We start from the raw sequence: 25,094 nt of genomic DNA, 5'->3' as shown, positions 1-25,094 counted from the left end.
CAAAAAACACCAGAAAATGTCCAGCAAGATTTTGTCTTAGAAGGATAAGTTGAGAGTTTTTCACTGGGGAGAGTTTACTTATTTTATTTTTGGCCACACTGGGCTTTCGTTGTGGTGTGCAGGCTTTCTCTTGTTGTGGCGAGCAGGGGCTACTCTTTGTTGCGGTGTACGGGCTTCTCATAGAGCACAGGCTCTAGGTGCGTGGGCTTCAGTAGCTGCAGCACGCAGGCTCAGTAGTTGTGGCACACAGGTTTAGTTGCTCCGCAGCATGTGGGATCTTCCCAGACCAGGGCTCGAACCCATGTACCTTGCATTGGCAGGCGGATTCTTAACCACTGCACCACCAGGGAAGCCCCTGGGAAGAGTTTATTATTTTAATGTTCCATTGCACCATTTAAAAAAATTATATAAGTTATAGGTATACAATATAGTGACTCACAAATTTTAAAGGTTATACTTTATTTATAGCTATTATAAAGTATTTGCTGTATTTCCCTTTCTGTACAATACAATCTTGTAGCTTATTTTATGCCTAACAGTTTGTACCTCTTAATCTCCTACCCCTAACGTGCTCCTCCCACCTTCCTTCTCCCCACTGGTAACCACTAGTTTCTTCTCTAGATCTGAGTTTGCTTCTTTTTTGTTACATTTGCTAGTTTGTTGTATCTTTTTAGATTCCACATGTAAGTAATATCCTACAGTATTTGTCTTATTCTGTCTGATTTATTTTACTTAGCATAATGCTCTCCAGGTCCATCCGTGTTGCTGCAGATGGCAGCAACAAAGAATGAAATCTTTCTCTTTTAGATCTGAGTAGTACTCCTTCGTATGTATACATACCACATCTTCTTTATCCATTCATCCGTTGATGGACACTTAGCTTGCTTCCTCCACATCTTGGCAGTTGTAAATAATGCTGCTGTGAACGTTGGAGTGTGTGTATCTTTTCGAATTAGTGTTTTTGTTTTTTTCAGATATATAACAAGGAGTGGAATTGCTGGGTCATATGGTAGTTCTATAGCTACATGTAAAAGAATGAAATTAGAACATTGTCTAATATCGTACACAAAAATGAACTCAAAGTAGATTAAAGACCTAAACGTAAGACCAGATACAATAAATCTCCTAGAGGAAAAACATAGGCAGAGCACTCTTTGACATAAATCATAATATTTTCTTGGATCCAGCTCCTAAAAGAAAGGAAATAAAAGCAAAAATAAACAAATGGGACCTAATTAAACTTCAAAGCTTTTGCACAGCAAAGAAAACCATCAACAAAATGAGAAGACAACCTAGTGAACGGGGGAAAATATTTGCAAATGATATGACAGAAAATATATAAACAGCTCATACAACTCAACATCAAAAAAGCAAACAACCCAGTTAAAACATGGGCAGAAGACCTGAATGTACCATTTCTTAAATAGCTAGTTATTGAGTGGATTTGAAACTTTGAGGTGCCATCCAGTGCACCTAATGGATTTCTATGAGAAATGTTAGCTAATACTGTCACTTATATAGCAGAGGAATATGCCAGAGGTAAGATGAAACAAATCACTCAGTGTAGGTAACAGTATCTCCAAACACTTAATAATTTCTTGTTATGTTTGCAGTAACCCACTGAGGCTCTTTGCCCATTTTATAGTTGGGGAAACAGGCCTAGAGTGGTTAATTAGCTTGTTCAAGATAACTCAGCTAAGTGGGGGAGCTGGAATTTGAACCAGGCAGCCTGCTAAGCTAGTGCTCTGTAAAAGAAATAAGCCTTTTTTCCTCTCTGATATGAACCACAGCAGACTTAAGGTAAGGGAGAAGTGATGTGATCAGCTCAACGTTCCTGGAATGCTGGCCATTCTCTGGGAATGATCGGATGAAAAATCTCAATTCGATTGGCCAAGTTGCTCTGGTGGTAGTAAAATAAACATCATTTCGCTGACAATTATTATAATAGACATTTCCCCAACAGTTAATAAAGTGGTATAGATACTACTTGATAATATAATCCCTGTTGCCAGTTTGGCTGCTAAACCCAGGAAACCCCTGGGCAATGGGAGACAAACGCATTCTTGCGTTGTTACTTCCTTAACTCATGTCACACATGACTAGATAGCATTTCCATCATTTGAAAGCATTTGGTTATTGTCCTCCTGTTGATGCAGTGAGTCTATAAGGACTTGGACTTGCAGAGGTGTTGTGATTGTCATATGTGTTTTGCACAGCCAGGTCTAATTTTTTTTTTTTGGTAGATCACCTTCAGGGTAGGTTAATATTTTTAGCCAAAGTAAGACACAGTATTTTGATCCTTTTTTCTGACTTCTTAAAGCTCTGTATTGAAAATGGGTTATTTTCTCAGTACCAACTAGCATGGCTGACCTCATTTCCAAATTGGGAAGCCATGTTTTTCTCATGCCAATAATGCAACCATTTGAAATTCACAGTGAGTGAAACAGAAAGCACACAGTCCGTTCTGACAGGCGAGCCACACTTGGCACTGGGTAGGTGCTTTGCAAATGTTTGTTTTTAAAATTTATTTATTATTTATTTGGCTGCATTGGGTCTGAGTTGCGGCACACGGGCTCTTCGTTGCGGCGTACGGGCTTTTGTCTCATGGTGCGTGGTCTCCAGAGTGCCTGGGCTCAGCAGTTGCGGTGCACGGGCTCTAGTGCATGTGGGCTCAGTAGTTGCAGTGTGTGGGCTTAGTTGCCCTGCGGCATGTGGGATCTTAGTTCCCAGACCAGGGATCAAACCCTCTTCCCCTTCATTGGAAGGCAAATTCTTAGCCACTGGACCACCAGGCAAGTCCCTCCAAATGTTTGTTGAATGACTAAATGAAATGAGTGCATGAACAAAAGAATGCATCTTATTCTGGTTGCTGTCTTTCATTTTGCAGAAAATAATCAAGATAATATATTTTAGGAGTGAGATTAGGATACAGAGTATGAGCTCATTTTTCTTTTGATATAATTTCAAACTTACACCAAAGCTGCAAGAATGATACAAGGAATTTGCATATACCCTTTAGCCGGATCACCAATGGTTTACACTTGGCTCTATTTTTTATCATTTCCTTCCTCCTTACTCTTTCCTCCTCTTCCTCGGGTAGACACACACACACACACTCTGTATGTTTGCAGATAATTTTCCTAAATCATTTGAAAGCAAGCTAGAAACCTCAGGCACCTTTGCCATAAAATACTTCAGTGAGTATTTATTTCCTAACAAGGCTGCTCTCTTACATAAGTACAGTACACTTATTAAAACAGAAGGTTTAATATCATTGATATAAGACTGTTGTCTAGTTTTGTCAGTGTGGCAGTAAAGCCTTTGATAGTTACTATTTAACCCGGTCCAGGATCCAATCCAGGATCAAGCAGTGCATTTAGTTGTCATGTGTCTTTTATAAATCTGTATTTAATGAATATTTGATTAGACAAAAGCTATGATAGAATCTCAGATGAACTACACTGGCCATCCTTCTCATGCATTCAGACAGTATACTGTCTAAATATTGGAGACACAGGGTATTCTGACTCCTTGTGCCTTCCTTAAAAAGATGAGGGTTTTTTGTCATTGTTGTTTTGACAACTTTTCTTATTACTATATCCCTGGATGTCACTACCCTAGTTGCAAAAATATTTTTCCTTATGTTGAATCAGTAAAGGTGCATTAGATAGAACTTACGGTAAACATTGTTCTTTTCCCGGTGTTACGTACTTGTGTTACTGTTTTTGTCTTCTGTAGCCTCCCAGCACAAAAGTTCCCCTTTCTCCACTTTCCTCCTCTTCCTCCTCCTCTCTAGACGTCTTTAATTTCACAGCGGGACCTTGCAGTAATGTTAGATTGGCTCTGGTAAAGGCATTTTGATGACCCCTGTCTCGGATCATTATAGTAACTAATAAAAGCTTGCAAACGACTGTTACTCTGTAAGCGTGATTTCAGTGACTTGCGGGCAGCTCAGCTGTATAAATATGGAGAGTTTTTTGCCGTGTAAATTTCGATCACAGGGAAATGTATCTACCATTCGGTTGAATGTTTCTTTTAAATTTAATCACGTCTGAGTGTAAAATAACAAGCAGAAATAAAACGGCATTGGAAACGTGAGCTTAAGATTCGGAAAGAATGGACGTGTTGGTCCTCGTAAAAGCGTCGTGCTCCATCTTCTGCAGAGCGTTTTGGGTAAATGCAGAAGGTAGGGGATGGGTGGCATGAATAGCAAATCCCTGGTTATGCATTCAACCAAAAGGCCAAATCACAGCCCCGATATTACGGGGGGCCTGGAGACGCCAACTTGTACCGGAGAGAATGATGCATTATCCTCAAATTCATGAACTGCACTTTTTGAGTTAAAACTTGAAAGTAGATAGCGTGATTATCTTTATGCTGTTGAATTAAAATTCTGACTTCTAGAAAAAAAAATCACTTTTATATTTTTCTTTTGAAGTTGCATGCTGTGGATCTAATTAATTTTCACTGAGTTAAAGTTTTGCACGTTTGAACTGCGTTTTGCTTGAGTTTGGACTGGGGCATCTCATGAGCCAGTGGAGTGGTGCTTTGGAGGGAGGGTGGGAAAGCGCTGGCCGTCTGTCTTTACTGGAGGTGGGGGTATAAGGAAGATGAATTCTGAGGCTGTGACTGGGCCAGTGGCCAAAAGAGTCGAGCTGCTGCCCCGCGTCTGCTCGGCGTGCAGGACATAGCGCTGTGATGTCTGAGCCAGGGCTTTGCTGAGTGTGGACGCGTCTGCTTTTCTTCCTTACCTCTGGGAGGCAGAGACACTACACCCTGGCCTGCGGGGGAGCGAGTCTACTCAGAGGGTCCCCTCCTCTGGCTTCTTTCCTCCATTCGGTCATTTGCACAACAGATATTTACTAAGTGCCTGTTTTGTATCTGGCAGTATTTAGGAATGTGGGAAAAGTCAAGGAATAAAACACATTACCACCCCTGTGGATGCTCGTAATTCGGGAGGGAGACGGGTGGAGATGGGGGTGGGAACAGACAGATGTAGTAAGTACGTTATATCGTATGTCCTTCTAGATCGTGTGGCCAGGTGACTCTCTTTAAAGGTGCTGTTTGAGTAAAGACTTGAAGGAGGGAAGGGAGTTAGTCCTATAGAACATTCCAGGCAGAGGGAACAGTTAATGCAAAGGCCCTTTGGCGCAGGGCAGACTCTGCATGCTTGAGGGACACAGCCAGGAGGCGAATGTGACTGGGAGCGGTGAGCCAGGAGGAGCGCGGTGCCAGACGGGGCCTCAGCATTGAAGGGCTTGCCTTGACCTTGAGTATCCTGGTGCCGTTGGAGGCACTGACCTGATTTAACGGGGCCTCAGCATTGAAGGGCTTGCCTTGACCTTGAGTATCCTGGTGCCATTGGAGGCTTTGACCTGATTTAAATTTCAATAGGATCCCTCTTGGTGCTGTGTTGAGAATAGACCATGGTGGGTGTAGGGTGGGCGTAGGGGTTTAGGAAGAGCAGGGAGATCTGTGAGGAAGCTTTGCAGGGATCCAGGGGAGAGGTGATGGTGGCCATGACCAGGCTGTTGGCAGTGAAGGTGGGGAGCAGTGGTGAGACCTGAGATCATTTTTTTGTTTTTTTTTGTTTTTTTTTTTTTTGCGGTACGCGGGCCTCTCACTGTTGCGGCCTCTCCCGTTGCGGAGCACAGGCTCCGGACGCGCAGCCTCAGCGGCCACGGCTCACGGGCCCAGCCGCTCCGCGGCATGTGGGATCCTCCCAGACCGGGGCACGAACCCGTGTCCCCTGCATCGGCAGGCGGACTCTCAACCACTGCGCCACCAGGGAAGCCCCTGAGATCGGTTTTGAAGGCAGCTTCCACCTGACGGAAGCGATGTAGGATTTGAGAGAAAGTTATGAGTCAAGATTGACTCAAAGACCATTCCCTGAATGTGACTAGGAGGATGGGGTGGCCATAAATTGTGAGGGGGAAGGATGCACGTGGAGCCTGTTTCAGAAGGCAGATCAAGTTCTAGACATCTTGAGTCTGAGATGTCTAGGCATCCCAGAGGACATGCCGTGGAGGCAGATAGGTACCCAAGTCCGGAGATGAGAACAGGGATGTGGGCCGGGCTGGGAGCCTGGGAGAGCTGGAAGTGCCTGGTAACGGTTGCCAGGGTGAATGATTTTCACGTCATCCTGAAAGTGACCTACTGGTTATTCGGGGGATCTCCGGTGTGCTGCTAATCCTATGTGCTCCCTGTTAAGAAGATGCTCGGTCGAGCTCTTAAAGGTGATGCTTCCTTGGTGTTAAGTGTCAGCACCTGAGCTTTGCTGGGTTGGGGTGCTGGTTGTGCGCCCTCGAAGGAAGCTCTCAGAATCACGGAAAGCCTGAGCTAAACGCAGGCTTAGAGGTTGTCTTTCTCACCCCTAACTATAGGAAGAGGAGAGTGCGTGCCCAGCTGCGGGGCAGAGAGTGGAACTGGAATCTGCGTTGGCTGACTCACTGTCCCGTTCTCTTTCTGCTCCACTGAGCAGTGACCAGCTCCTGTTTGAAGAGGCATTCAGAGAATAGATAATGCAGTGTTCTTGCTTCTTTCATCCGTTTGTCCATCTTTTATCACCCAGGAAAAGTTAGAGTGCATTCTAGAAAGGAGAAGACTTTTGTTGCTTTTCTGTCTTAATTATGAGTACCTTGAGTGTTTCTCAGCAGGGCAAACCAGACTCTTCAGGAACATTCATTATGATGGTTTTGGTAACAAAACGGGAAGGTAAGAGTCGGGGAAGGTTAGGGATTCATTTTCAGGTGGGGATTTCTTCCCCTCTGTCCTTCTGAGAGAGGAAGGATGTAGCTCTTTGGGTTTTCTTCCTTACTTGCAGGGGACACCTGCTCTTGGACCTTCTCCTGAGATGGGGCTTGGGCTGTGCTGCCTGTCCCTAGCCAAGCTTAGAGGTGATTTAGGGCCAGGTATGTGACCCTACCCTTAGCCAGGCCCTGTATCCTGTCTCTAAGGCACCACTGGGAGGCAATATAGCACAATCTGAACTAGATTCAAATCCTGGTTCCTCTGTTGAATTGCTCTGTGAGCTTGAGCAGTTACTTAACATCTCTGAGCTGCAGTTTCCTTTTCTGTAAAAGGGAAACATCCTACATGAGAATGTTGTGAGGAGCCAAAGGAGAGCAAAATGTATGTCGAGGGCTGGGCCCTGCACGTGGCACAAAGTAAATGTTGAGTTAATGGCAGTTGTGAGCATCGCTGGCATTTCCTGTGATTCCTACCTGAGGCTTAGGCCAGTTTCGTTAAGCTCGATATAGCTTCCAAAAAAGATGTGCTAATTGGATTATTGCATTTTCATGCTCTTATATTTATATATGTGTGCATGGCTTTGGAATCTACACATGTATATATTTATCCATTCAAGTTTCTCTTTTAAAAATCTGTAAGAATTATATTTTTGAGTCATTGAACCATGAGGAAATTGTTTTTCAAAAAAAGATTGCTATAAGTGATCATTATGTAGGCCATCAAAATGGAGAATAATGTAGAACTGGAAGGAAGAAGGAAAAAAAAAAAGAGGAAGAAGCTTGATGTTCATACAGAGCCGTTAGTAGAGCACATATTGTTATAACCTGGGTATTTAAAAAGAGCGGCACTCGCCTGCCTTGTTTCAGGGTTGGATGGCACAGACAAGGCTGTTTCGGGCTTGGGATAAATATTTTTTTGATGAATGCTACCACGTGTCAGCTTGTAATCAGGAGTGGCTTATCAGCAGCTTTTCCCAACCTGACATTGCACACGGAATGCCCCGATGGAGGGAACGTTAGCACTCTGAATGCTTTCACAGTTGAATTCCACACACATGAATTATGACAAGTGAGGCGACTACTCTGTGGTTTGTTGTGTCTGGTCTGGTTCCTACTTTTAAAGTTGCAGTTGCGTTTGGTCATTTGAAGCTTATTTTCACAGTCTGGCCAAGCCAGCAGGGTCCCGGGGCTCTGTAGGGGACATAAACCACCAGCCTTTAAGTTAGAGTGCTTAGTAGATAAGCATTTCAAGACTTCATTGCATCATACAGAAGGACTTATGGGCTTATTTCACATACACTATTTGACTTCATTTAGATATTTCATGGAAAGAAAAGCCTTTTATTATCACCGAAGGAAAGGACTGCCAAACGTTGTGAGGCTCAGTTGAAGTGTTATAACGGAGGTACAGAGCGCAAATACATTTCACCGCCTTACATAATGGGGTGTTTAATAATAGTTGTTTCTTTAAATTCAGCACATGTATCTTAGATATTTGCACTTGGTAAATTATAGGCTGTGGTTCAAGAAACTCCATTTTGTGTGTGTGTTTTAAAAAATTTGTTTGAATAAAAGCATGGACTGAATTTTAAAAATGACCGTCGAGTGTGTGATTTATGTTTATTTCACGCGCTCAGATTGAAGCATCCACGCCAGGAATGAGCACTTTCCCTCCTGTTTTGGAACAGATGGAAATGTGAGCGATAGCTGGGGCTGCTGACCTGCTTGGCCACAGCGTTGTTGACTGTTTTGTTGGGTGGCCATAGGCCTGTGGTGTGGATCGGGGGTCCGGGAGGAGGGGCTGGGAACGCGTTACACTGTGAGGAAGAGGCCCTTGGCTGTCTAGGAGGAAACCCTGCAATCTTGCTGTACCTGTGTACCTGCATCATCCCCAGGAACTGTACCTGCTCAGGTCGCCAGGGCTCAGGATCAACTGATTCTCCATTTGAGGCCTACTTGTGTTCTTCCAGAACGTGGGGAGCTGTAGGGACTGAATTGTGTTCCCCCCCAAATTCCTATGTTGAAGTCCTAACCCCTAGTACCTCAGAATGTGACTTTGTTTGGAGAGAGGGTCTTTAAGGAGGTAATTAAGTTAAAATGAGATTATTAGCGTGGGACCTAATCCATTATGATGGGCATGTTTGTAAGAAGAGGAGATGAGGACGTAGACACACAGGCAGGGAAGACCGTGTGAAGACACAAGGAGATGGCCATCCGCATGCCAAAGAGAGAACCCTCGGAAGAAACCAGCCCTACTGACGCCTCGATCTCAGACTTCTAGCCTCTAGAACTACGAGAAAATAAATTTCTGTTGTTTAAGCCACCTAACCTAGGATACTCAGTTGTGGCAGCCTGAGTGAACTGACACAGGAGCAAATCAGAATCTACAGGAGGGCATGCCTCATTTGAAAAAGTCTATTTCATACTATATTACAAGTTGAAATTTGGAAAATCATGGCAGGAAAACCTTTACAGGAAGGAAAACCTCTAAAGCTTGGCCAAATCCACGTGGCAAGTAGCGCTGTATTAGTGCATGCTGCAGGACAGATGGTCCGCTATTTACGATGATTTGACTTGAGATTTTTCAACTTTCTGATAGTGCAAAAGCAATCCTCATTCAGTAGAAACCGTACTTTGAATTTTGAATTTTGCTCCTTCTCTAGGCTCGCAGTAGGCGGTACAGTACTCTCTGGTGATGCTGGGAGGAGGCCTGGCTCCCATTCAGCCACACGATCACGAGGGCAAACAACCGACACACTTAGAACCGTTCTGTGCCCAGACAACCAATCTGTTTTTCACTTTCAGTGCAGTATTCAATACATTATGTGAGATATTCAGCACTTCATTATAAAACAGGCTTTGTGTTGGATGATTTTGCCCAGCTGTAGATTACTGTACATGTTCTGAGCATGTTTAAGGTGGGCTAGGCTAAGTTGTGGTGTCCCACAGGTTAGGTGTATTAAATGCATTTTTACTTGGCGATATTTTCAATTTACAGTGGGTTTACTGGGACATAAGCCCATTGTAGGATGGGGAAAATCTGTGCTAACATGTAATATCTATTGAGCACTCACAGTGGGCTGGACCCAGGGAGAAGGGTCTTGCCTACATCATCTTCTCAAGTCCTCACCACAATCCTGTGAGGTAGGAGCTATTATCTCCATCTTATAAGTGAGGAAACTGAGACAAAGAGGTTAAGTGACATCCGTGGGATTCAGAGGCAGGCAGCTGTGCTCCGGGCTTGTCCACGTTTTTGCTTCTCCAGCCCTGGGAGGTCGGGGTCGAGGGAGGGGTGGTCATCCAATCCATTATGACTATTGGCTAAAAGATACTGGAACTTGCTGTCTTAGACCACGTTTTGGTCCCACCACCAGAGAGAGGCTATCGAGTGTGTTGAGCTTGGTGAAGATGTCGCTAGTCATAATAATAATCACTCATATTACAGAGCACTTAGTGTGAGCCCTGATCGGAGCTTTGTTTTTGGTTTTTTTTTTGCGGCACGCGGGCCTCTCACCCTTGTGGCCTCTCCCGTTGCGGAGCACAGGCTCCGGACGCGCAGGCTCAGCGGCCATGGCTCATGGGCCCAGCCGCTCCGCGGCATGTGGGATCTCCCCAGACCAGGGCACGAATCCGTGTCCCCTGCATCGGCAGGCGGACTCTCAACCACTGCACCACCAGGGAAGCCCCTGATCGGAGCTTTGAACCCGCCTCTTTGACCCTCACCGTATCCCTAAGTGGTTTTGCCAGGGCTTTCCAGCGGGCCGCCTCCAGGTCATGGGACTCTGGCACCTGAACCCCTCAAGCAACACTGGGCAACACTGCTTCCCCAGCAAGCCCCGCCCTTGCCTAGCCATCTGTATCTGTCACGGGGAAGGGAACAAGGGCAGCTGACATTTGAATTTTAAAATAGAAGAAACTTTGTTCTTTTTCCCCTTACTACAAAAGCATCGTATGATAAATGTAAAAAAATCTTAAAACCAGAGCAAAAATAAATAAATCATCTATAGTTCCATCCCCTAGAGAGAATGACTGCTAGTGTTGTTCTGTCTGCCTTTCTAGTCTTTTTCCCATGGAAATATACTTACTTTAACCGTAACTGTACTAATATTTTTAGGAGCAGCAGCGTCAGTTAGGAAAGAGCAAAGACTTTGGCACAAGACGAGTTAATATCACAGCTTTCCCTTCCTAACCGTGTGACTTTGGACATGTTATTTAGTTTCTCTGTCTCCATTTTGTGTCTTTAAAATGAGGATAATATATAAAACTCACTTCACTGGGGTTTGCAGTAGCCCAGTGTATGCAGTGTGCTCTTTTGTAGCAGCTGGCACACAGTGACTAAACTAACCATAACTTTAAGAAGAAAAGGTTTTTGTAACACATATCTGTTACTTAGCAACATATCGTTCAACAGACATTTGCTGAGCAGGTATGATTTGGGGGTTGTGTTTCCTTCTGTGTCCGTGTTTATTTTTCCAGCCCTTTTTAATGGCTGCATAGTATTTCACCATCACTATGAATCATAATGTATTTAATTTTTATTGGATATTTATTTTTCCCAGTTTTTGTAGACCATAGACAATGCTGTGATATGTTTCTTTGCAACCTTATGGCTCATTTCTTCCCCAGTGGTTACTCTTTCATTAAGATCAATTCCAAAGAGTAAGGGGTGAACAGGAATGCACGGTTTAAATGCTTTGTTGAAGCAGGGTCAAATCCCCCTCCCCGCTCACGCCCGCAAAGGCTGTGCCAGCTTACTGTGAACCTGGCCATGGGTGAGAGTACTTATTTCTATTTGTAAAACTTTGATGTAATATTAGATTGATGTGCTTAAAAGATAAACAAGGCATCATTCTTCTCTGTGGGTGACTGACCCAAATCCGTTACGGTGAAGGACAAGCAGTGACTTTCAGAATAGAGCGGGGAGAGACCAATCAGACACTGACGTACAGTTAATCGTGTGGTCCAAGCACAGATGACAATGACAGCTCTCATGTATGGAACCCTTACTGTGGGTCAGAAGTTCTCTACAGTGTTCTCAAACCGTGTGATTTAATCTTCACGGCAGCGTTTTGAGGTGGGGACCCTTTAGCCCATTTTACAGATGCAGAAACAGAGGACTTTAGAGAAGTTATGTAATTTGTCCAAAAAAGCACACATTAGGTTACCGTTTGGCAGAGTTGGAAGTTGAACCCAGGCACTCTGACTCTCAGGTTCTTGCTCTCGTCCTGGGGTACTGGAGATGGAGCTGGAAACGTGGATGCAGGAGCCACCACGTAGACGAAGTGAGACCAGGCCTGGTGGCTGGCTGGTCTCGCGGGGAAGGCTGACAGGGTTTCTAGCTTGTTGGAATAGAAGGCACAGCTTTGGCAGCAGACATAGGGAAGCAGAGAGGGGTAAGCCATGTAGAGCGAGTGTGCAGATTCAGGGTATATATGGGGCTATAGAGACTGGGGCTGGAGATCTCCCAGGAGATCCAGGTGATCTCCCTTAGCCTGTTCTGTGGCCTGTGTGCATCATCCTGCTTAATCCTTTCACCACCCCATGATGTAGGAGTTGTTCTTACCCCCGTTTTATAGCTGCAGACACCGAGGCCCAGAGAGCTTGAATAACTCAGTCCTTGAGTATCACAGCCAGAATCAGACCCCAGGCAGCCAGATTCCTGGTCTGGGCCAAAGCCGATGGGAAGGAGAACTCAGTGGAGAGTTTGCACCCTAGGAACCACTGTTGGAAGTGGTCTCTCCTTCCTTTTGAACTTTGTAGCGATTACTGTCTGTAGAATTCATCTGGCAATTAATCATGTATTCCCCGTGACACAGCTTTCATTGTTGTCCTGACATGTTATTTCGATCATGTATTGTAATTTAACTTCTTGTGCTGGGCAGACAACTGAGCCTTGATAGCCCCGTGACCCAACCCCCAAACATGTGCACCACAGTTCCTCAGAGGGGGACTCGATAAATGTTTGACTGAATTTCATTTGAGGGGTCTTACCCTGAAGACTTTAGACAGTGACATTTGGGGAGGGGCAGGGGGCGGGAAGGAAGGCGGGCACAGCGCCTAGGATTGCGATCAGATGGAGTTGGGAGAACAGAGAGGAGATTGAGGACTAGAAAGCATCTCTTTTGCACCGGTGATGAGAGGACAGAAGGGGTGTCTCGGCCGCCTGCGTAAGCCCCTCTTCTCCTGTCTCCTTCCTCCGTGGGGATGTCCCCTGTGTTCAGGTTGTACTACCAGGGCTCGCTTGGCTTTGTACTTCCCTCCTAACCAGGATTTGCTGAGTGCAATTGTAACCCTGTATTTCCAGCTAGGCTTTGTCATGGGAGGCTTTCCAGATCTTCTCACGTTTCCCATTGGAGCTGTTGGAAGAGTGGTACTCCGTAGTATTGGGTACCATGAAGGGAGGAGACTTGGGTTCCAGATACAGGTGGCTGCATCACTTACTCACCATGGCCTCGGGTAGAGGACTTTGCTTCTCTGAGCCTCAATTTCCACATCTGTAAGATAGCGGTACTTCCTTGTGAGGCTTGTAAGAGCCTGGATGGAAATGTGTAGTCAGGAAAGAGTGCTGGGCCCGGCGAGGGCTCCATGGCTGGTCTTAGAGTTGGATATCTTCAGGAGTGTATCTAGAGGCCTCCCACTCTGTTGAACACCAAGGTGAAAGGCCAGTGTGTTCCTTTCTTTTCTTGTGTTTACGACAAATGTTTCCCCACTTTGACTCTTTGACACTTTTCACGGACGGTTTGGTCCTAATCATCAGCTCCTCTCCTGGTCCCCTGAGCATTTCCAAAGCACCGCATTCCGCCCCCTTTCTCAGAGGGAAGTGTGGCCCTCAGACCTTGGACCACTCCGAGCCTGGTCATGGTCCTCATCTTTGTTTACCAGGGTGATGATGATGATTAAATTTATTTATTTATTTTTGGCTGCGTTGGGTCTTCGTTGCTGTGCGCGGGCTTTTGCTAGTTGCGGTGAGCGGGGGTTACTCTTCGTTGCGGTGCACGGGCTTCTCATTGCGGTGGCTTCTCGTTACGGAGCACGGGCTCTAGGCGCGCGGGCTTCAGCAGTCGCTGCACGTGGGCTCAATAGTTGTGGCTCACGGGCTCTAGAGCACAGGCTCAGCAGTTGTGGAGCACGGGCTTAGCTGCTCCGCGGCGTGTGGGATCTTCCCGGACCAGAGCTCAAACCCGTGTCCCCTGCATCGGCAGGCAGATTCTCACCCACTGCGCCACCAGGGAAGTCCCGCTTATTATTATTTTTTTTATTTTGTAAGAATTAACTGGAACTTCTTTTTCAGTCATTTCATTAGTCATTCAACTTTTTTGTTTTCTTTTGAGGTGGGAGACAGATTACTTTGAGGCAGTGGGTCAGATGGAGGTGGCTGGCTGGGTAACCGTATCCCCGCTGAGTCAGCTGTCTGCTCAGACAACTGAAAGCTGAAGTATGCTGATGACTCGTCACCAGCCAGCGTCACATTAACTTGAAATTCCATTTCTGCTCCTCAGCTGTGGGAGCTTAGATGCCTTTGTGGGTTGTTGGAAAGCACTCCAAGTATTGTTATCGATCGGATTATGGAGCCTGGAATTGTCGGTTGTCCCCTGAGGTGACGTTTTCCATTTGAGACCAAGGCATAAAATTGTGAAATGGGATGGTTCAAAAAAGTGGGATTCGATGCTGTCAGTTTTTAGAAAGGGAACGCCAGGCTCTGACAAAGTCATTGACTCACAGAGGTTCTCCAACAGTTGGCAAAGCCGGGACAAGGTTTGTTCTTCCTACGGATTGGTCATCCAGCACCCACCCCTCTGGGTCTTATCGCCCTTCTGCTGAAATTATCGGGGCAGCTGTTTGTTTTGGGTCTCCTTCCTTGAGTGGAGAGGCAATCTCAATGTCAGCGATGGTGGCTACCTCAAGGCGCCCTCGGCCCCTCCTCCTGATTCATCGTATCCCTGAATCACACTGTAGCCTTGGAAAAGAAGTCTGTTGAGTGTGTTTGTTCTCTGGTATCTGTATGTTCTGTACATCATCCATCTTGGGTGATGGATAAGGTGGCATACGGGGTTACTTTGCCTCCCTACCGTAACATACATGATGAAAGAATAACGCTTAGTAAATGAGGATGTTTATCTTATTATGCTCTAACAATTTTAACTTCCTTGTTGTGTTTTGACTTCTTTAAATTGGGCATGAGCTTAGAAGATGACTTGAGGGTGGGGGGCAGGGGCGGGGCTGGTATTATTTGCTTGAACAAAGAGTTTGGCCTCTCTGGTTTTATTCCTTTAAGTCATTTGTATTTCACCTCAAAGGCCTGTAGTAAGAAGACTTTTGTTCCTAGTTGGAATATTGGGACCCATAGAATTCTCTAGAAGAGCTTTGGCCCAGCTGTGGTGGGACCTGGTGCTTCATCCCACAGAGTGATTCCCGTAAACAGCACTTATAAGCCCTAGTTTAAGACCATTGGTTTTTTTCAAAAGTTATTTTCATTTTTTCCCCCTTTTTATTCTTTTTTAATTTTTTTCTTCCCTTTCCAGTAATGGAGGGCTCTTCCTTTTTACAGTTGAAGCCACTACCTTCTTCTTAATTATAAAGCCGGCAGAAATCATCATTTGACAAGGCATCTCAAAGAATTGCAGTTAATATTGTGACCTAGTTGGTTGCTTCATTTTTAAAAAAGTTGTTTTATTCCTCCCCCATATCAGCTCTATATGCTGATTATGTAATCGTAACTTCTCCCAGAAAATACGGATCCCATCTATTCATACGACAGCCTCCGATTTCACCGTGGTGTGTCACTTCGCACAGAATGTTACCGCCGGGGAAACTGAGGCTTGGGTTTGCTACTCTCCCTTCTTCTGCACGACCCACCATTGTCAAAGATGACAGTGATAAGTTTCTTGTTAGTAGCATCATCACTATGAATGTGATTCTTGTTCTCATCTAATAGAGAGCCTTGGTTACCCACAACCCACTTCCAGCTTTTGAGCAGGTACATAGGGATCAACTCTCTAGAGTGAAGATGAAATGATATCATTTGTTTACCACCCTGAGTTGTTCACCACGGGCTGTGAAAAATATGTTCTCAATTTAAAAGTTAGAAAAACAAGTGTACCAGCTATCACAAAGCTCTGCCCTCCAAGTAAACATGTTTATAGAACAAGACTCAAAACAAAATACTTGATCACGATAAGCCCAGCCAATGAAAAGAAAGTAAACATGTTTACCCACAAAAGCCTTTATAAAGAGCCCAGGTGGCAGCCAGCTCTCTGCTCACTTGACTGTTCCTCCCGGGAGCAACTGAGGCTCCCCTGGGCCTCAAGGACAGAGACACCACTCGCTCTGCCAGTAGGCGACTCACCTTTATAAGCCCTGCTCTCTTAGCTCAGCCCAGTTTGCCAACGAGGATGGAAGGTTTGTATTTTGTGCCACTGAACTGAACCACGAGTGGAAGGTATTTGTGAAATTGAGCCTGGAGTTCCCGTGATTCTCAAATAGCAACTTGTCATAGGTAGAGTGCCAAGTAGGCTTAGGGGGAATCTTCCTGGCTTCCTGAAAGAACCCAGATTAGTATCACATGTAATGACCTTCTGTGTCCTGGGCACTGTAGTGTAGACATCCAGGCTATAAACCATGAATTACACCCAAGCCTGGCCTCACCCAGACCAGTCTGGTGAAGGAACCAAAGGGCTCGAGCAGGAAGTTGGTAGAAAAGACAGGGGTATCCTGAGTGATACAGGGGTTTCCAGGGTACATGGAGTGAGCCTTCAGTGCTGTAAAAGAGAGGAAGGTTAGAAGGGGGATGACAAATTGTGCGTGTGGCAAAGAGTTAAGGACTTGAGGGATGGTGCCTTGTCTGCAGTCCAGAAGCAAATTCAGGAGAGAGGGCCCAGTCCTAGGTGGCTCTGTGGGAGGTTGTTAGTGAATTTCAGAATTCAAAGTCTTTATTGGAGGTGGAGCAGTTCTAAGGGATGGTGAGATGGAAGTTTTGGCCATGCCCTCAGGTGTAGAGCAAGTGGTTCTGGTTAATTAGCACTTAATGAGCCCTTACCCTTATGGGCAAATATTATCCCAATTTTGGGGTATGGAGGAGTTTGCCCAAGGTTATAGCTAGTAAGTAGCATAGCTAGGATGGGACATGGGAAGTCTGTTCCATAGCCTGTGCTCTCAACTACTGCCCTATACTGCTTCTCAAATAGACTGGAAGCCTTTAGGGTAAGAAAGTTAAGATAACAAGGTGTGTATTCACTCAGTGAATGATTTTTTTTTTTTTTTGAGTGGTACCTTATCTGTGCCAGGTCTGATGTAAGCCTTGGCCAGGCTGTTGGAAGGACCGTCTTCATGGCTGTTGAGGTCGACAGAAGTGGCCACAGTGAAGGAATGTAGACCGAAATTGTGAACCAGATACTAAAACATCTGAGAAAGATGTAGAAGAGCATCCTTGACATTTAGAGGCAAAAGCCATGTGGCTGGGTTGGGAGCAGTGGTCGCCTCACACACGGTCATCAGAAGAAGGGTTTTCAAGGACCAGGGAATCACAGTGGGGAGGGACAGTGGTGTTCTCCTTGGGGGTAGATGGCAGGCAAGGTAGACTGTTAGCAGAGCCAGGACTTGGCTCTAAGAAAGGGAATTAAAGAAAGGCCAACTCTTCCTTCTTTGTTTGCCTGAGGTCAAGGGATATTGAGTGAATGGCTTCTGGGAAAGGTGAAAGGGACATCTTTAAGGAAAGAGGAAAGTCTCCAGATTGTTCATGATGTTGGTCTCGGAGGGCGGTGGGAAGAAGTGAGCCCTGGGACCAAGATGGAGGATGAAATGGGATTCTAGAACGGCCGGGAGGCAACAGGATGAGGGTACATCTACTCCTTGAAGAGGGGGTGACAGTTAAGTCACTCATTGTCTTTGGCAGGGTTCAGACAGAAGCTGGGTTCTTACTGGGGAGATGGGGAGAGGCAGACAGATGCAGCAGGAGGGCCAGCCTTCAAGTTTTAAATGGAATGTTTAGGGGATTTTTAGTGAAGAAGAGGAATAAACAAAACAGGTTTCTGGTTAAGCCTCAGTGAACTAGAAAAGTAATTACACAGACACCATATTCCCCATGTGTTCTAATTAATCTAATGGGTTTACTTAAAAACCTGTTTTTGAACAGAGATATCAGTAAGTCCTCTGGTGAGTTGAAAGAAATCTTATTAGTGAAAGTTAAGTAAAAGTAATCGTGATTAGTTCTAGGGAACTTAATTGAAATGAACTCCAGTGGGCTCATTGAAGCCACAGATGTGGCTGTGGTGACCCATTTGGTTAAATCTGGGTGACCATTTTGACTAGAACTTTCGAACTTAGCTGCTGAGATAGATGCCTATCTAGGGTACATTTGAGGTTACGATTATTTTAAAAACAGAAGTATTATTTGTTCTTCTTCTCCGAGCCTTATTAATTGAGGCAGATTGGCATTTTATTTGTGAGCTGACAATACACACCATTTTCCGCAGCCGAAGTGCTTTTTGAACTGGGTTCAACATTGTCAGAAAGTTATTCACAGGAGTTGGTGATGGAGCCTGCTCCACCCACTTCTGTTCTCTTTCTATTTTGGTGCTATTTGCAACAAAGGAGAAACTAAGTTAGTAAATTAGAGAAGGATTGAAGCTCTCCCAAATGCTCCCCTTCCTATCAGGTTGTGTAACGGATTAGACAGAGTGGGCCCGCTCTTCCTGTGGCTCAGGGACCTGAAGGAACACAGGTGCAGACCCCCTGAGATGGCCTTGGCCGTGTCCTCCCAGGTCTCCTGACCTCTCTGATGGAGCTGCATGAAGAAATCTATAAAGATTTATATGTATATATATGTATACTCATATGTACATGTCTGTTTGTGCATATGAGTGTGTATGTACACATATACTTATTTGTGTTGTGTGGGTCTAAAAAATTCCACATATAGCATTCTCAAGCCAAGGGAAATCTAGTGGAGAAGACACTGAATTTGAGTTTTGTGTCAGGGTCCCGGTAGCAAATAGGTGGCTCCCTTTCCTGGGTCTGAGAGGACAAAGTGGGGGCACGTGGTGTAGCTTGGATACAGTAGCTGTAGGGAGAGGACTGCCCGGCGGGAGCTGTGATCCTTCATAGTCAACCTCCGGTGCCCTGGTGATAAATGCCCCATCTTCTCTGTTCTCCTGAGATGAGACCTCCATTGGTTGTACCAGCTGGAAGCCAGAAGACAAGGGTACCTGTTGATGCATCCACGCAGCAGGGGGGGGGCCTTCCAAGACACACAGAGCAAGGTGGAGGGTTGGGGCAGCATGGCAGATGGAGGATCTGGAGGAACAAAAGGAAAACCATCCGGTCCATTTTGTTCTGTGACCTCCTTTGGGTATGACACTGCCAGATGCATGGGAAAGGTTAATGTGGGACAAGAGGCCCCAGGTGTTCAGGATGGTAAGGAAGCATCTAGCTTTACTTCCCAAAGCGTGGTGCCTGGACCAGTAGCACCAGCATCACGTGGGAACTTGCTGGAGATTTTCAGGCCCCGCCCTGTACCTACTGAATGAGACACTCCAGGGGAGGGGCCCAGGAATCTGTGTTTTCTTAGCCCTCCCAGGCGTTCTGGTGCTCGTTCAAGATTGAGAACCACAGCTGGATGTCTTGAGGTTTTGGGTGGCCAGCAAAGTATGCCAGTTTGCTAAAATGGCCACTATTACCTTGCTTGGAAATGCCAGGGACGAGCATGTTGTCTGTTTGAATCCCCTGCTTGGAAACTCTGCACGCTCCCCATCCTTTTTATTTTTCGGATAGGCACTCTTCAAAAGAAGTGGAATAATGGATGACACGTAGGCCATGGGGGCTCATACCCCAGGCAGTTCATGCCTTTAATTTCCAAGTGCCCCTCTGAGCCATGCCAGGAAGTACCCGGCAGGGCCCAGACTTTGGAGGTTGTTTTTGAAAAACAGATGCAAATGCTGCCTGTGCTGTTGTTGTTTTCCCGGTGCCTGGCAGTGTTTGGTAAACAACTTGATTGCTAGGTCTTGGCCTCAGGGAACCACAGCTGCTCTTTCCAGCTCCCTGCAGACTTGTGCTGAGCAAGGATTGCTGCAGGGAAAAATAAAGAGGGGAGAACAAAACAAGAGAACAGCACTGTTGTTTTGTGGCTGCCTCTACCTGTTTTCCTGGAGCTGTTTTGCAACCACAGGCCCTGAGTTTTGATTCCTTACTTGAAAACACAAGGCAAGACCCCACGGCACCCCAGACTTCTTTCTCTTTGGTCAGAGGGGGGAGTGGCCGCCGCCGGACTTGGAAAGCCTGTTGTAGTAGCCACTGGAAGGATCTCTGCATTTTTAAATATGTAAATTGAAAAAGGAGAAAGCTTCATTCTTTCTAATGACCCCCAAGATGGTAATCTGGCTTTTCAAATCTCCGGGAAAACAGACTGAATGTGGCACAATTAATGGTTCAGCACTTCTAGGCTTTTCTCTAAAATATTTTAATGGGCTTTTAATTTATTGCAGCTCCTGACTAGCAGGGTTGAGGCAGGGTTGCTGCCGACCCACTGGGCCAAGGTGCTCTCTGGGGCTGTAAGTGAAGTGGAAAAGAACAAAGGCCAGCTGGAGTGTCAGTCGGGACCTCCCCAGGCTGAGCCCCTGGAGCTCACTGGATTCCTGGCCCTGCAGTGGCGCAGCACTCTTCAGAGTAGAGGCAAGGGCGCAACTTTGTCAGAGTTCCCTGGAGTATCTGGTAGAAATGCAGATTGATAATCGCTGGGCAGGAATCTGCATTTCAAGCTGGTGCCCTCGTTCCATATCCAGTTTGCGGTCCAGGACCTTGGTGATTGACAGCCAGTGAGAACGAGTAAGCCTAGGTGGGAAGCAAGTGATGGTGTTGCCAGATGTTTTTTTTTTTTAAATTTTGAGACCTGCATGTCATTTTAAAGCATTCACTTTTCATTTACTCCAAAGTTCTCCATTATTTTCGCTCCCCCTTCCTTCTTGGATCAAGCAGCCTTCTTCCTAAAATCCTTTTCTTTGGGCCTGAAATGCATCTTTCTGAATGTCCTTGTAGAGAGGTGATAAACTTTTGTTTGTCTGAAAAGATCTTTATTTCACCCTCATTTTTGAAAGGTAATTTTTCTGGGCATACAATTCTAGGTAGGTAGTTTTTGCCTCTGGGCAGTGTACTGGATCATTTATTTGGATACTATCTTCTCTTCTGGTGGGTTTTTTTTTTTTTCTCCTTTTAAATTTCAGTTGCTTTGTTTTTCATTTCTAGAGGTCAGAGTTTTGGTTAGAGTTATAGAACTTGATTTTATAGTATATATGCGTGTATTTTATATATGTATATACTATGTATTTTATAGTATATGTACTGTGAACACCTAAAAAGCTATAGTATAGTATATAGTTTGTAGTATTTTGGTTAGAGTTATACAGCTTATATTTTATAGTATATGTGCATGTATTGTAGTGTGTATATATATAGTATGTATTTTATAGTATATGTACTATAAATGCATGTTAAAAACTATAGTATCTGTAGTTTATATAGTATTTTGGTTACAGTTACAGAGCTTGTATTTTATATATATGTGTATATGTGTATGTATGTATTATATGTGTGTGTATATAGAGTGTATTTATAGTATATATACTATAAGTCCATATAAAAACTACAGTATATATCATTCATATAGTATTTTGGTTAGAGTTATAGAGCTCGGTGGAGATGGAATTCCGTATTGGGTCAGTTGGATTCTTAACAGAACACACAAGCAAAACCAGAAAAATTCCACACACCACGGTGATAGTTTATCCCTTATTTTTGGATATGCCTGGGGACTGTAATGTTTTAGGAAGTCAAACGGGACAGCACTAATGATACTCTTAAGCGTTGATTGACCAACTTACACCTTAGCTAGAAGCCAGACGCTGCTCCCATGCTGAACGGAAGCGTGATTCCTCCCTCCTCACTGCTGTTCTTTGGTGTGTCTTGCCTGTTTCATCCGCCCGTAAGCCTTTGACCGTGATGTCCTGAACTGATGGGATCCCTTTTCCACCCCATCTTCCAGTTCCTTCCAAAACTTGCCCCAGATAATCGCTCTCAAAAGCCCTTAACTGCCCAGATACCTACTGTGTTTTCCTGTGTCCACTTGTACAGCTTCTCTGTGCTTCCCTGTAGAATTGCAGACCTGAGCCGTGGCGTAACCCTAGCCATAATTTGTTACACGGGTTGCAAGGGTTCTTTTTCTTGTCTTTTTTTAATGTGTACTATTAAAACGTTAGCTGCTGTCTTTGAAAAATGAGGAAATTTCACAAAATAGTCATCTGGATTTCTGCCTTTGTTCGTGGAATTGAAAACTCCTGTAGCCCTGGGTTCATGTTGCCACGTGGCAATAATGGGCTTGTGGCGTCACTGGCTGCCATCTTAGCTGAGAAAGCCCGGGGCCTCCAGTCTGCCGCCTCCCTCCTCACTCCCTGTACCTTATACCTGGCCTGCCTCGTTCACTTGCATTGTCTGCCTGGTCGTTGTGGGACGCCTTAGCTTTCCCCGTATGAACAAGGAAGCTCAGGTCGGAAAGGTTAAGTATCCTCTGCAAGGCCTCGCAACCAAAACTCACTCAGGCAAGCTGCAGTCAGAAGAGTGTCTAGTGCGAGGTAGGCACACACAGTTTTTTTTTTTTTTTTTTTTTTTTTTGGCGATACGCGGGCCTCTCACTGCTGCGGCCTCTCCCGTTGCGGAGCACAGGCCCCGGACGCGCAGGCTCGGCGGCCATGGCTCACGGGCCCAGCCGCTCCGCGGCATGTGGGATCTTCCCGGACCGGGGCACGAACCCGTGTCCCCTGCATCGGCAGGCGGACTCTCAACCACTGCGCCACCAGGGAAGCCCTCAGCCCCTTTCTTTTTGCTACGTGATGTCGACTTAGTAGCTTTGCAGAGCTTCCGTGAGCCTTGGAAATGCTTCTTGGGTGTTAAGGCTACTTGCAGTTTGCACGATGGGGCTTTATCATTTGGACACAAACTGTGATTGGCAGTATCCACCTTCCTTGGTATTTTGGTGGAGATACAGAATCTCAGGCCCAGTTTCAGACCAATGAATCAGTGTCTGTGGGGATGGGGCCCAGGAATCTATATTTTAAAAAGCTCTTCAAGTTATTCTTCCGCGTACTAAAGTTTGAGAAACACTCATCTATAGTACATGTGGGCACTTTTCCATAGGAGTTGGAGCCGTACTCTTGGGAGAGGAATGGAAGCCTTCCTTGGGCACCCAGTGAATGTTGTCAGCTGCCGAGGGTGCAGGTGCACTAAGGCCTGGCACTAGTGCCAGGGTGAGAATTCTTCTGCTCAGGTGTACGACCCTCTGCCCACAGCTCAGCTCTGGTATTGATGGCAGATCAGCATAGGAGTGATTTGTGTTAAAAACCTTCTTTTTAATCCGGAAGCTAATAGTTTAGGTTATTTGGAATAAGTGTGCTTTAACCAAAAAGACAAAGATGCTGAGAGGAAGAAGGGACGTGGAGAGCATCAGTTAATGACCTGACCTTGCAGATTAAAGAACTGGGATCCTGAGGCATTAAATGGCTTTCCTGGAGCCACAGAAGTGACTGATGACAATACTGGGTCCAGGATTCAGGCTTCTCCACTTGGATGTCTACACGTTACATAGTATGTTTTCTCTTGATGGAAATATCTCCAAGTCTTCCTTCTTCTGTAATTCATAAACATTTGTAGAATTATTTTGGAGGAAAATGACTATGGTTACCTCTCTTCCCAGTTTGGATGTTCACTGTTATGTTTGAAATAATTTTGTTTTCATATGTTTTTATCTTCTGGAAAAGAGAGTTACTTAATAGGAATCAATACATTTATCCATGTCAGATTTGAGCTAAAGCAGCTTATTGTTACCTGGGCACTTGATAATTGGACAAAAAATATTTTTGTAATGCCAAACTATATAAAATATTTGGGCACAAAGTCTGCAATAAACAACAACCTTTCAGGGTATGTGTTCAAGTAATTGGTAACTGTATCTTTCAAAACATTATTTCCGGTTCATATTTTACAACATCACACTTGATATATTGACATACCCTCGTTTGAAAGGTGTTTTCCCCTACCTCTAGATTCTGTGTCTGTCGTGCTGTTTTCAAGTTTAAGGAAGTGGTGGTTTTAGAAGTTACATCTTAGCTGTGTGTAAAAAAAAAAAAAATTTTGTATTGCAGTGTCCCAGGAGCTTTTGCTGACAATTCCAGTTTCCGAACGAAACATTTGGGCAATGGTGAGGGCTTCAATCCCTTGTCTGATTTGCTGTCAACCATGAACGGATGGATGTGATGCCTGCTGGCCAAAAGGGTGAGTGAACATTTACGATTATTCGTCTGAAAGTTCATCAGACTAAATGTTGGCTGAAGGGGTCCTGCACGGTGCAGGAAACTGAAAAAAGGTCCCAAATTCATCAGAACGATTACACTGAAGATGAGAGACTCTCGTTTCAAAAGAAGAGTCACCCTGTCATTGTTTAGTGGTATAACCTTTTTGGATAACTTGGGCAATGATCTTAGGATTTATAAGAGACATAATAGGGCACGGGAGAACTTTTTTTGTTTGTGTGATTCTTTTATGCATACACCGAAGGGCGGCCTACCTAGATTACGAGCTACGTGCGCAGTTGAAAGAGTAATTGCTTTTCTGGTCCCATTAAAACTTGGTGATAAAATGAACCACCTTGAAATAAGACAATAATAACCTCATCTTGAGTTGTGGGTGGTGGTGGGAGATTTAAGTCTGATTTGTTCATTGAGGAAGTCCCATCGCAAGCCTTCCACATGACTGGGGCTCTTGAAAAAGTTAAAAGGTTGGGAACTGTGGACTCTCAGATTTTCAGAAAGACTCGTGAGCACTTTTTTCTAGCATAGTTCTCCTCATCAGGTTATTCATCGTAATTTTTAGGGGGAAGTTAGAAGGGACGTGATGCTCTTTTTCTGTAGATTTGATGGCGTCTGTCATGTTCTTCAGAACTCACGGGCTCCCCTGTAGTAATGAATGAACAATTGTGACTCGCCTTTATCAGAGACAAGAATTGGTTGAGGCCAGGTGTTTTGGGTAAAAACTCTGACATCATTCAATGGTAGCTTTGTCATAAAACGAGGTCAGCTTTATAGGGGACCATTTGGTTTCAGTTTTGTAGTGAATGGCATTTAATGATAAGAACCATTGGCATAAACTCATCTTGTTTGTCTTAGTGGAGTTGTATTTGAAACAGATTCTGTTTAATGGAGGGAAGTGTAGTGAAGTAGAAAGAACACTGTATTAGAAATTGGGAGACCTGATAGCTAGCTGACATGGGGCAAGTTGGTCTGTTTTGATTTCCTATGTTTAAAATAA

General features: G+C 44.9%; 1 protein-coding gene across 6 annotated transcripts in view; it reads left to right on the top strand.

The window, feature by feature from the left end:
• FOXP1 (forkhead box P1) overlaps positions 1-25,094 on the top strand; it is a 597,337-nt gene that overhangs the window by 71,230 nt on the left and 501,013 nt on the right. For all 6 annotated transcript variants that reach the window (XM_027121390.1, XM_027121389.1, XM_027121386.1 and 3 more), the window contains exon 3: positions 23,933-24,062. The gene's annotated coding sequence lies outside the window, so the exon portion shown is untranslated. The remainder of the gene's footprint in view (positions 1-23,932; positions 24,063-25,094) is intronic.

Source organism: Aethalodelphis obliquidens, unplaced genomic scaffold, assembly GCF_003676395.1.
Source record: "Aethalodelphis obliquidens isolate GAN/ISIS:26980383/991018 unplaced genomic scaffold, ASM367639v1 scaffold22, whole genome shotgun sequence".
Lineage (NCBI taxonomy): Eukaryota > Metazoa > Chordata > Mammalia > Artiodactyla > Delphinidae > Aethalodelphis > Aethalodelphis obliquidens.
Note: the sequence above shows the minus strand (reverse complement) of the source record. Positions and strands in the feature narration are given on the sequence as shown.